This window comes from Oncorhynchus keta, chromosome 19 (genome assembly GCF_023373465.1).
Source record: "Oncorhynchus keta strain PuntledgeMale-10-30-2019 chromosome 19, Oket_V2, whole genome shotgun sequence".
NCBI classification, from domain to species: Eukaryota; Metazoa; Chordata; class Actinopteri; order Salmoniformes; family Salmonidae; genus Oncorhynchus; species Oncorhynchus keta.
The window spans coordinates 24,568,304-24,580,577 of NC_068439.1; positions in this window are offsets into that span (position 1 = coordinate 24,568,304).

The window sequence follows — 12,274 nt, forward strand, 5'->3', positions numbered from 1 at the left end:
CAACACTATAGTGCCCACGAAGCGCATCACTAAGCTAAGGACTCTGGGACTAAACACCTCCCTCTGCAACTGGATCCTGGACTCCCTGACGGGCCACCCCCAGGTGGTAATAGTAGGCAACAACACATCTGCCATGCTGATCCTTAACCCTGGGGCCCCTCAGGGGTGTGTACTTAGTCCCCTCCTGTATTCCCTGTTCACCCACGCCTGCGTGGCCAAACACGACTCCAACACCATCATTAAGTTTGCTGATGACACAACAGTGATCACCGACAACGATGAGACGGCCTATAGAGAGGAGGCCAGAGAACTGGCAGTGTGGTGCCAGGGCAACTTCCTCTCCCTTGGTGTGAGAAAGACAAAGGAGCTAATCGTGGACTACAGGAAAAGGCGGGCTGAACAGGCCCCCATTAATATTGACGGGGCTGTAGTGGAGCGGGTCGAGTGTTTCAAGTTCCTTGGTGTCCACCTCACCAACGAACTATCATGGTCCAAACATACCAAGACAGTTGTGAGGAGGGCACGACAAAACCTTTTTCCCCTCAGGAGACTTAATAGATTTGGCATGGGTCCCAGGATCCTCAAAAGGTTCTACAGCTCCTGACCGGTTGCATCACCGCATGGTATGGCAACTGCTCGGCATTTGACCATAAGGCGCTACAGAGGGTAGTGTGAATGGCCCAGTACATCACTGGGGCCAAGCTTCCTGCCACCCAGGACCTATATAATAGGCAGTGTCAGAGGAAAGCCCATAAAATTGTCAGACTCCAGTCACCCAAGTTATAGACTGTTTTCTCTGCTACCGCACGGCAAGTGGTACCGGAGTGCCACGTCTAGGACCAAAAGGCTCCTCAACAGCTGCTACCTCAAGCCATAAGACTGCTGAAGAAATCATAAAATCGCTACCAGACAATTTACATTGACCCCCCACCCCCTCCCTTTTGTACACTGCTGCTACTCGCAGTTTGTTTTTTTATCTATGCATTGTTTATTATGCCCCCACCTACATGTACACATTACCTCAACTAGCCTGTACCCCCGCACACTGACTCGGTACCGGTGCCCACCTGTATATAGTCTCGTTATTGTTATTCTTATTGTGCTACTTTTTATTATTACAGTCTACTTGGTAAATATTTTCTTAACTCTTCTTGAACGACTATCCTACCGATCCTCGACTTCAGCGATGTCGTCTACAAAATGGCTTCCAACACTCTACTCAGCAAACTGGATGCAGTCTATCACAGTGCCATCTGTTTTGTCACTAAAGCACCTTATACCACCCACCACTGCAACTTGTATGCTCTAGTCGGCTGGCCCTCGGTACATATTCGTCGCCAGACCCACTGGCTCCAGGTCATCTACAAGTCCATGCTAGGTAAAGCTCCACCTTATCTCAGTTCACTGGTCACGATGGCAACACCCATCCGTAGCACGCGCTCCAGCAGGTGTATCTCACTGATCATCCCTAAAGCCAACACCTCATTTGGCCGCCTTTCGTTCCAGTACTCTGCTGCCTGTGACTGGAACGAATTGCAAAAATCGCTGAAGTTGGAGACTTTTATCTCCCTCACCAACTTCAAACATCAGCTATCTGAGCAGCTTACCGATCGCTGCTGCTGTACATAGTCTATTGGTAAATAGCCCACCCATTTTCACCTACCTCATTCCCATACTGTTTTTATACTGTTTTTATTTATTTACTTTTCTGCTCTTTTGCACACCAATATGCAACACCATTGCACACCAACCTGTACATCTGATCATTTATCACTCCAGTGCTAATCTGCAAAATTGTAATTATTCGCCTACCTCATGCCTTTTGCACACATTGTATATAGACTCCCCCTTTTTTCTACTGTGTTATTGACTTGTTAATTGTTTACTCCATGTGTAACTCTGTGTTGTCTGTTCACACTGCTATGCTTTATCTTGGCCAGGTCGCAGTTGCAAATGAGAACTTGTTCTCAACTAGCCTACCTGGTTAAATAAAGGTGAAATAATTTTTTTTTTTAAAACTGCACTGTTGGTTCAAGGCTTATTAGTAATCATTTCATGGTAAAGTCTACACTTACTGTGTAGACTTTACACAAAAGTAAAGTTTTATTTAATTTGATCTACTGAACAAAAACACAAATACAACAATTTCAACGATTTTACCGAGTTACAGTTCAATTCAAGAAACCAGTCATTTGAAATAAATTAATTAGCCCCTAATCTATGGATTTCACATGACTAGACAGGGGCACAGCCATGGATGGGCCTGGGAGGGCATGGGCCCACCCATTGGGGAGCTAGGCCCAGCCAATCAGAATTAGTTTTTCACACAAAATGGCTTTATTACAGACAGCAATACTCCTCAGTTTCATCAGCTGTCTGGTGGCTGGTCTCAGACCATCCCGCAGGTGACGAAGCCGGATGTGGAGGTCCTGGGCTGGCGTGGTTACACGTGGTCTGCGGTTGTGAGGACGGTTGGACGTACTGCCAAATTCTCTAAAACGACGTTGGAGACGGCCTATGGTAGAGTAATTAACATTCAATTCTCTGGCAAACGCTCTGGTGGACATTCCTGCAGTCAACATGCCAATTGCACGCTCACTTGAGACATCTGTGGCATTGTGTTGTGTGACAAAACTGCACATTTTAGAGTGACCTTTTATTGTCCCCAGCATAAGATGCACTGGTATAATGATGATGCTGTTCAATCATCTTCTTGATATGCTACACATGTCAGGTGGATGGATTATCTTGGCAAAGGAGAAATTCTCACTACAGGGATGTAAACAAATTTGTGCACAACATTTGAGAGAAAACCTTTGCGTATGGAACATTTCTGGAATATTTTATTTCAGCTGATGAAACATGGGACTAACACTTTTCATGTCTTTCTATTTTTGTTCAATATAGAAGAGGTAGGGGTTTATCGGGACATGCAGATTGCTTCTCTGTGGCTTGGCTAAACCAATAGCATGCTAAACCTATAGCATGCTAAATCAATAGCATCCTAAACCAATAGCATCCTAAACCAAGACTGTTCCCAAAAAGACCTACAATTTCTGCTGAGAAGCAGTTATGACATGCCAATGCTTCTGTTGAAAACATTGGCTACTCTCAAGTCCAAACATGATCTTGCCCTAACCTTGGCTGACAAGAGCCGGAGCTTTTACAGGTATTAACTTCTGGCGTAATGCGGTAGTTCTTCAGATTTGTATTCCTTTTACAGGCCCACGGTGCAGAGACATCAGTTCAACATCTAGTTTTGATTTACATTGAGGTTGAGGTATCAACTATTGTGAATTCAACGTGAAATCCACAAAATATGTCACCATGTCATGAATTTCGGTTAAAAGTTGGATGAAAAAAATATGAAATGCCCTTTTGTTGATGACGTTTTGCAAATCCAACCAGTTTTCCACGTTGAATCAACATCCTCACATGAATTCGTTGGGTTGAAATGACGTGGAAATGATGTTGATTCAACCAGTTTTTGCCCAGTGGGAAGTTTTCAACTTCTGGCATATTGCAGTAGCTCCCCAACTCATTATGGATGGACCAAAATGTAAATAATGATTACCTGGAGGAAAATATCTAGTCCAGGGGAGGGTTGTGTAATTTTTAATTGATGAAATGTCTTTATTTCTCTGTGTTTTAGAATTAGTTGCTTATTAGGCTATATATCGATGTGTGCCCCTTATCTCTGATTCTCTGCTGGGCGCACAATATCAAGTATGCCCATATGCTATTTAGTGTTGTCTCAATCAAATGATCCATAGCCTTTAGGCTATGCAATATGCAAATTACACTACATCTCTCCTTTTCAGAGAACAAAGTATCCCACCGTACCTTCTCCGCTATGCAATCTGGTTTCCGATCGGGTCAAGGGTGCACCTCAGCCACGCTCATGGTCCTAAACGATATCATAACCGCCATCGATAAAAGACAGTACTGAGCAGCCGTATTCATTGACCTGGCCAACGCTTTCGACTCTGTCAATCACCGCATTCTTATTGGCAGACTTAACAGCCTTGGTTTCTTAAATGACTGCCTCGCCTGCTTCACCAACTACTTCTCAGATATAGTTCAGTGTGTCAAATCGGAAGGCCTGTTGTCCGGACTTCTAGCAGTCTCTATGGGGACAGGGTTAAATTCTCAGGCCGACTCTTTTCTCTGTATATATCTATGATGTCGCTCTTGCTGCTGGTTATTCTCTGATCCACCTCTGCGCAGACGACAACATTCTGTATAGTTCTGGCCCTTCTTTTGACACTGTGTAAACAATCCTTCAGACGAGCTCCAATTCATACAACACTCCTTCCATGGCCTCCAACTGCTCTTGAATGCAAGTCAAACTAAATGCATGCTCTTCAACCGATTGCTGCCCGCAACCGCTCGCCCGTCAAGCATCACTACTCTGGACTAGAGGCCGATTAATTAGGGCCGATTTCAAGTTTTCATAACAATCGGAAATCGTCATTTTTGGACGCCGAATATGGCCGATTACATTGCATTCCACGAGGAAACTGCGTGGCAGGCTTGACCACCTGTTACGCGATTGCAGCAAGGAGCCAAGGTAAGTTGTTAGCTAGCATTAAACTTATCTTATAAAAAACAATCAATCTTCACATAATCACTAGTTAACTACACATGGTTGATGATATTACTAGGTTAACTAGCTTGTCCTGCGTTGCATATAATCAATGCGTTGCCTGTTAATTTATCATCGTAACACAGTCTACTTCACCAAACGGGGGATGATTTAAGTGCATTCGCGAAAAAAGTACAATCGTTGCACGAATGTACCTAACCATAAACATCCATTTCTTTCTTAAAATCAACACACAGAAGTATATTTTTTTAATCTCCATATTTAGTTCAAATAAATTCATGTTAGCAGGCAATATTAACTAGGGAAATTGTGTCACTTCTCTTGCGTTCATTGCATGCAGAGTCAGGGTATATGCAACAGTTTGGGCCGCCTGGTTCGTTGCCAACTAATTTGCCAGAATTTTGAATAATTTTGACATAACATTGAAGGTTGTGCAATGAAACAGCAATATTTAGACTTAGGGTTGCAAATACGGAACGGTTGTCACACCCTGACTATAGAAAGCCTTTTTATTCTCTATTTTGGTTAGGGAGGGGTGTGACTAGGGAGGGTGTTCCTATCTAGGTTGTTTAAATCTATGTTGGCCTGGTATGGTTTCCAATCAGAGGCAGCTGTTTATCGTTGTCTCTGATTGGGGATCATATGTAGGCAGCCATTTCCCCACTGTGTTTTGTGGGATCTTGTTTTTGTGTTGTTGCCTTTGAGCACTGCATTTACATCACGTTTCGTTGTTTCTTTATTTTGTCTTGTTCAAAGTTCCACTTCAATAAATATGTGGAATCCAGATCACGCTGCGCTTTGGTCCGAGTATGCTTCCAACGACGATCGTGACAGAAGATCCCACCACAACAGGACCAAGCAGCGTGCCCAGGAGGAGAGGGTATCCTGGACTTGGGAGGAGATATTGGATGAGAAGGGATCCTGGACTTGGGAGGAAATCCTGGCAGGACAGGATCACCTTCCTTGGCGGCAGACGCAAGGAGAGAAGGGAGGACAGCATCGACGCCGGGGTTTGCGGCCACTTTGAAAGCCCAAAAAACAGCCCTATTTTTTGGTGGGGGAGCACGCGGGTTTGTCGGAGGAGCCGGGAGTGAGCCAGAGCCTGTGTGGGAGTCTTTATGAGGAAGGTAATGAGAGATACCGGAAAGTGGTTTTGGCAAAGAGTATGCTGCAGCACAGGCATGCTGAAGAGCACCTTCTCAACCCGGCACCATCTGTGCCAACTCCATGCACCAAGTCTCCAGTACGCCTTCACAGCCTAGTCGTCCTGTGCCTGCTCCCCGCACTCGCCGTGCGAAGTGTGTCATCGTTCCGGTACAATTTGTGCCGCCTCTACGCACCAGGTCTCCAGTGCGCCTCCACAGCCCAGTAAGTCCTGTGCTTGGTCCTCGCACTTTCCCTGAAGTGTGTGTCACCAGTCCGGTACCACCTGTGCCGGCTCCACGCACTAGGCCTCCAGTGCGCCTTCCCAGTCCCGTACATCCTGTGTCTCCTCCTCGCACTTGCCCTGAAGTGCGTGTCACCAGTCCGGTGTCACCTGTGCCGGCTCCACGCACCAGGCTTCCGGCGACGGCCCCCAGTCCAGAGCTTCCGCCGATGGTCCACAGTCTGGAACCTCTGCGACGGTCCACAGTCCAGAATGTCCTGCGACGGTCCACAGTACGGAACCTCCTGCGACGGTCCACAGTCCGGAACCTCCTGCGACGGTCCACAGTCCGGAACCTCCTGCGACGGTCCACAGTCCGGAACCTCCTGCGACGGTCCACAGTCCGGAACCTCCTGCGACGGTCCACAGTCCGGAACCTCCTGCGACGGTCCACAGTCCGGAACCTCCTGCAACGGTCCACGGTCCAGAACATCCAGCTCCAGGGCAGGAGTCTCCCTCTGCGCCGGTGTCCAGTCCAGGCACCGCGTCCAGTCCTACTCCATGGCAGGAGCAATCCCTCTGTGCTGAGGTCCAGTCCAAGCACGGTGTACAGTCCCGCTCCAAGGCCGGAGCCTTCCTCGGCACCGGTGCCCAGTCCGGGTGCGGCGTCCAAACCAGCTCCATGGCCGGGGCCCTCTTCTGTGCCGATGCTTAGTCCGGGCACGGCGTTCTACCCGGCTCCAAAGGCCCCGCACCGGAGCCGCCAGTGACACTAGTCCTCCCCCCTAACCTATCCAGTTGGTTTCAGGTTTTGCAGCCGGAGTCCGCACCTTTGAGGGGGACTATTTTGTCTTGTTCAAAATTCCACTTCAATAAATATGTGGAACCCAGATCACGCTGCGTTTTGGTTCGAGTATGCTTCCAATGACGATCGTGACAACGGTTCCGTATTTCACTGAAAAAATAAACGTTTTGTTTTCGAAATGATAGTTTGACCATATTAATGACCAACGGCTCATATTTCTGTTTATTATATTAGAATTAGGTATATGATTTGATCGAGCAGTCTGACTGAGCGGTGGTAGGCAGCAGCAGGCTCGTAAGCATTCATTCAAACTTTACTGCATTTGCCAGCAGCTCTTAGCATTGCTTGCTTCACAGCGCTGTTTACTCCTGAGATTAGGCTGGCAATACTAAAGTGCCTATTAGAACATCAAATAGTCAAAGGTATATGAAATACAAAGGGTATAGAGAGAAATAGTAGACGCATCATAATTCCTATAATAACTACAACCTAAAACTTCTTACCTGGGAATATTGAAGAACTGGGAATATTCAACCACCAGCTTTCATATGTTCTCATGTTCTGAGCAAGGAATTTAAACGTTAGCTTTTTTACACGGCACATATTGCTCTTTTACTTTATTCTCCAACACTGTGTTTTTGCATTATTTAAACCAAATTGAACATGTTTCATTCAGTTTTTTTGTAATTGTCATTAGAACAAATATGGAGTGTGGAGTGAGTAGGGCTCTGTGCCAGGTTTCTGCTCGATGGTATATGGTTGTTGTAAGCTGTGTGTAGATCTCTGATCTCTGACTTGCTAGTTCCTGCAAACATGTGATTGAACACATTGCCTGGGATTAACAGTCACATCGGCACCAGTGTCTACTTTGAATTTCACATTTCTGTCCATCACCTGAATGTCAATCATCGATGGGTCACCTCCTGCTGTTATTGTTCCTAGGATAATGCTATCATCCTCTTCTTGAACCTCATTTATAGCTCTTGATGACATACACACATGTTGATAATGTCCTTTTTTCCAACAGGAGCGACACACTACTTCATTAGCTGCACACTGTGCTCTTGGATGTGTAGGGATTTTGCCACAGTTTCAACACTTTGACTGCTTTTTGTCATTAGCATTTTCATGGCTAGCTTTCTCATGCTGGACTTTCTGTTTCTAGTGGCTGCCTTTCTCCATAACTCTATCCACTGAGCATGCCTATTTGTTGTTACTGTGTCACCTCACAATCAATTTGGCTGCTTTTTCACTTCAGTTTGCCTTACCATCTCAACGACTCTCTCTAGCATGAGATCTTTATGTAGCTTGATAGTTTCTGACAGACGCATGTCTGCTAACCAAAAGACTAGCCTGTCTCTAATTAGTTGTCCACAGTGCTCTGGAAACCCACAACCTTCTGGCCCGCAGCCCTGTGTGCAAATGTATGCTTGATACGAAAATGTGGTTGGGGGTGCTGTATGGATAGTGTGACGCAATTGCAAAGCCTCTGGAGGCATGCTGAGCTCTGTAATTGAGCTCTGTACCGCATCACCGTGCGCCTTTCAACATTTTTAACAATGCGGAGGTCTCTGTATAGCTCCGCATTGACATGATTGGTTGACAGTAGGTGAGGGCGGGAGTTCCTGTATAAACACAAAATGTATTCCTTGACAACTTCCTTCACAATAGCTCTTTGCCTCTCTGCGAAGCTCAAGAAGTATGAATGCTCTGACTTCTGCAGAGGTCATATCACCATAAACGCCGCAAGGCCAATGCAGATGTCAGATTGACCGGGCAGAGACTTTAAAAAGGCACTGCATGGTCAATCCGACATCTGAAGTGGCCATACAACATTTACTTTGATGCAGCCTCGGGGCTTTCATACTTCTTGTGCTTAACGGAGCAGAGCAATTGTTAAGGAAGTTGTCAAGGAAGTGAGTGTGTGTTTATACAGGACGTACTGCCCCCACCTACATTTTAGAGGTGGACGGCGATTCAGTAAGGAGCTTGATTTGGCCTCTGCATGCCTCCGGAGGATCCGCAATTACTTCACATCTTCCAGATGAAGCCTCTGTCTGACCACATATTCAGATCAAGCATAAATTGGCTTTAAGGCTGTGGTCTGTCCAAGAAGTGAGGGTAAACGGAAGACATGTTCTCTGCTATCCACTTTGTTTTAATTATTATTTTGGTTATAGGGAAGGGTCACTTGTTTTGTTTTTTCAAGCGTTCAGGGAGGGTTTAGATCAAATATTTTTTGTTGTTGAAGGGAAGTCCATCCATTTTCATCTCAGAAAAATCAGATATTCTCCATGTAACCCTTATTATAAATAATGTTAATTCCCTTACCTGTCTGAATGGAAGAAAATCAGTTACATAAAATATTTCATATCACACCCTCATGTGCTCTCTTTCTCTGCAATAATAAAACATCTAGCTCTGTGGGTGGGAAGACAGTGGTGAATGCAAATGAGGTTATGTCTCTTCGAGAAAATGAGACGGATGTGTGGGAGAGTGCCCTTTAGATCATATCTGTGCTGCATTATCGTCTTCTGTAGGCTTTATGTAACTGAACTTCTAAAAAGCAAACACTTTTTAATATTAGAGAGAGATCAGTCCCTTATTTTTTCCCTAATTATAAAAAATATTATGCATTTGCTCAAGGTCAAGGAAACACAACATACATACTGAATAAATGTACCTATGTGAATATATTCACTCAAATAAACTGACCTACACCAACATAAACTTGATATATTTAGCAAAACTTCTTCTTTGTCAAAATGTACTAATATCACATACTGTATTACATAGGCTATGTTCTGTGTGGTACTGTAGGATGCAGTTGAAAAAGGTTAGTCACAATGGGTGAGTGGGCTATTAGTTCAACTCTACAGGTAGCCTGAGATGTGATGGTGGGCAGCTTTCACAAGACCACCTTTCAATGGACCTTTCCATGGAAGATTGACCACAGTCTGTGACTAATGACACCGGTGTAGTGTCAGAAAGTGTACCAGTGCATTGAATGTAGAAGGAGCATGTGCTTTCTTACTTCTTTCTGTACCCTTTGACAGAAAACACAAATTGGCCACCATTATGGACATGACATTTCATTTTAATTTTAAATGGGATTAATTTGTAAATCTTAACTGCCTTGTTGAGTTTTCTAAGACCAGTCCTTCTGACTTCAGAGTCTGGAATGGCTCTTTGATGTTGTCGACACAATGCGTTGATAATGAAGGGACTGTGGTTTTACTGGTTGTCATTCTGTGTCCTTCTCAAACACCCACAGCGTGCTGCCCCCTTCTATTACAACGGTTGGATTTTCAAATCAGAACAACGAGAGGTCTCAACATGAGAGAACCAATCAAACGCGTCACACAATTTCTGAGCGACTATTGCATTAACTAACACCCCCTTATCCAGAGCAGTGTGGTCACAGCTCTTTTGAGATGTGTAACTTGGTGAAAAAAAGTGCATGTTCTAATTCATTTTAAAAAAGAGAGAAAAAAACCTATAGAAAGTGCCTATTAAGTGCCAAATAAAGTAACAGAGTTGACCATAACAGCTTTGAGATTTAATCGGAAATCAGCCATAAATGGGCAGCAGGTAGCCTAGCGGTTAAGAGCTTTGGGCCAGTAGACTAATAGTCGCTGGTTTAAATCCCCAAACTGAATAGGTGATAGATCTGCTGATGTGCACTTGAGAAAGGTACTTAACCCTAATTGCTACAGGGTTGCCATCAATAATGTCTGATCCCTGACTATGACCCCAGTCTCAGAGGGTGTCTCAGGGGGAGTGGGATATGCAAACACTCATTTCCAATCCACACATGTATAATAAACACAAATAAGACAAATGTAAGCACCCACCTAATTATACATCTATTATTATTATACATCTATTTGTGGCAGGGGAAATGGAAGCTTGTTATGTGCAACAGGAAGGGGCAACTGAATTTACGCTTCACAATTGTTTTTGTAATTGTTGAAACATTTCTAGCCTGTCTATCTATGGGTACCAGGGTTGACGTGTTGTGCTCGACCCACTCAGTTTTCCACCAGAAAACACCAGACATTTTCCAAAAAGAGTAGGACCAGCTCACCTGCTTTTACATTATAATTTGACAATTAGATGTTCAATGTTTCTTTTGAAAATAATATTAAAAAGGAATAGTCTCACCATTTTAAAACTAGTCCAGTTCACCTAACAGAGTTGACCTTAATTATTAATTTTGTTAACGTTAAAATTCATCACGAATCACATGAAAGAAATAATAATCTGCAGAAATTACTTGGTCAAAAAAACAAAATAACTTGGGCTTTACAATGATGGTGAAAAATGTTGGGGTTAAGTGAATTACAATCTTCCTGGAAGTCAAAGAAGGTACATGGAGAGACATGTCAAAATGCTGCATTTTGGCACTTTAGCAAGTCTTTATTCATAATAAAACCGTATTCATTGAATTCTCCATGTGGTCTATATTAAAGGGCACTTCGTTGAATATAACAGGCATTTGGTGAACAATTTCTACTTAAAATATTGAAGGGACGCAAAAGTCCCTCATTTCGTGGAACAACCCAGCAGATATTCACACAGTTAACATATTATATAAATGAATACATTTCGCAATGACTGAAGATGGAATTAGGTTTAGTACAGAAAACATTTATCACAGTGGGCTATTTCCTCCAGCAAAAATAGCTTGGCCTGGCAATACGCCCCTAAAAATAGTACATTCACGTGATGCTATTTTGTTCCCATTCGTTATCTCCGTCCCTCAAATATGCATGTTAGTACACATACAGTTGAAGTCGGAAGTTTACATACACTTAGGTTGGAGTCATTAAAACTTGTTTTTCAACCACTCCACAAATTTCTTGTTAACAAACTATAGTTTTGGCAAGTCTGTTAGGACATCTACTTTGTGCATGACACAATTAATTTTTCCAACAATTGTTTACAGACAGATTATTTCACGTATAATTCACTGTATCACAATTCCAGTGGGTCAGAAGTTTACATACACTAAGTTGACTGTGGCTTTAAACAGCTTGGAAAATTACAGAAAATGATGTCATGCCTTGAGAAACTTCTGATAGGCTAATAGGCTAATTGACAATCAGTCAACTGGAGGTGTACCTGTGGATGTATTTCAAGGCCTACCTTCAAACTCAGTGCCTCTTTGCTTGACATCATGGGAAAATCAAAACAAATCAGCCAAGACCTCAGAAAAAAATGGTAGACCTCCACAAGTCTGGTTCATCCCTGGGAGCAATTTCCAAATGCCTGAAGGTACCACGTTCATATGTAAAAACAATAATACGCAAGTATAAACACCATGTGACCACACAGCCATCATACCGCTCAGGAAGGAGACACGTCCTAGAGATGAACGTACTTTGGTGCGAGAAGTGCAAATCAATCCCAGTACAACAGCAAAGGACCTTGTGAAGATGCTGGAGGAAACAGGTACAAAAGTATCTATATCCACAGTAAGACAAGTCCTATATCG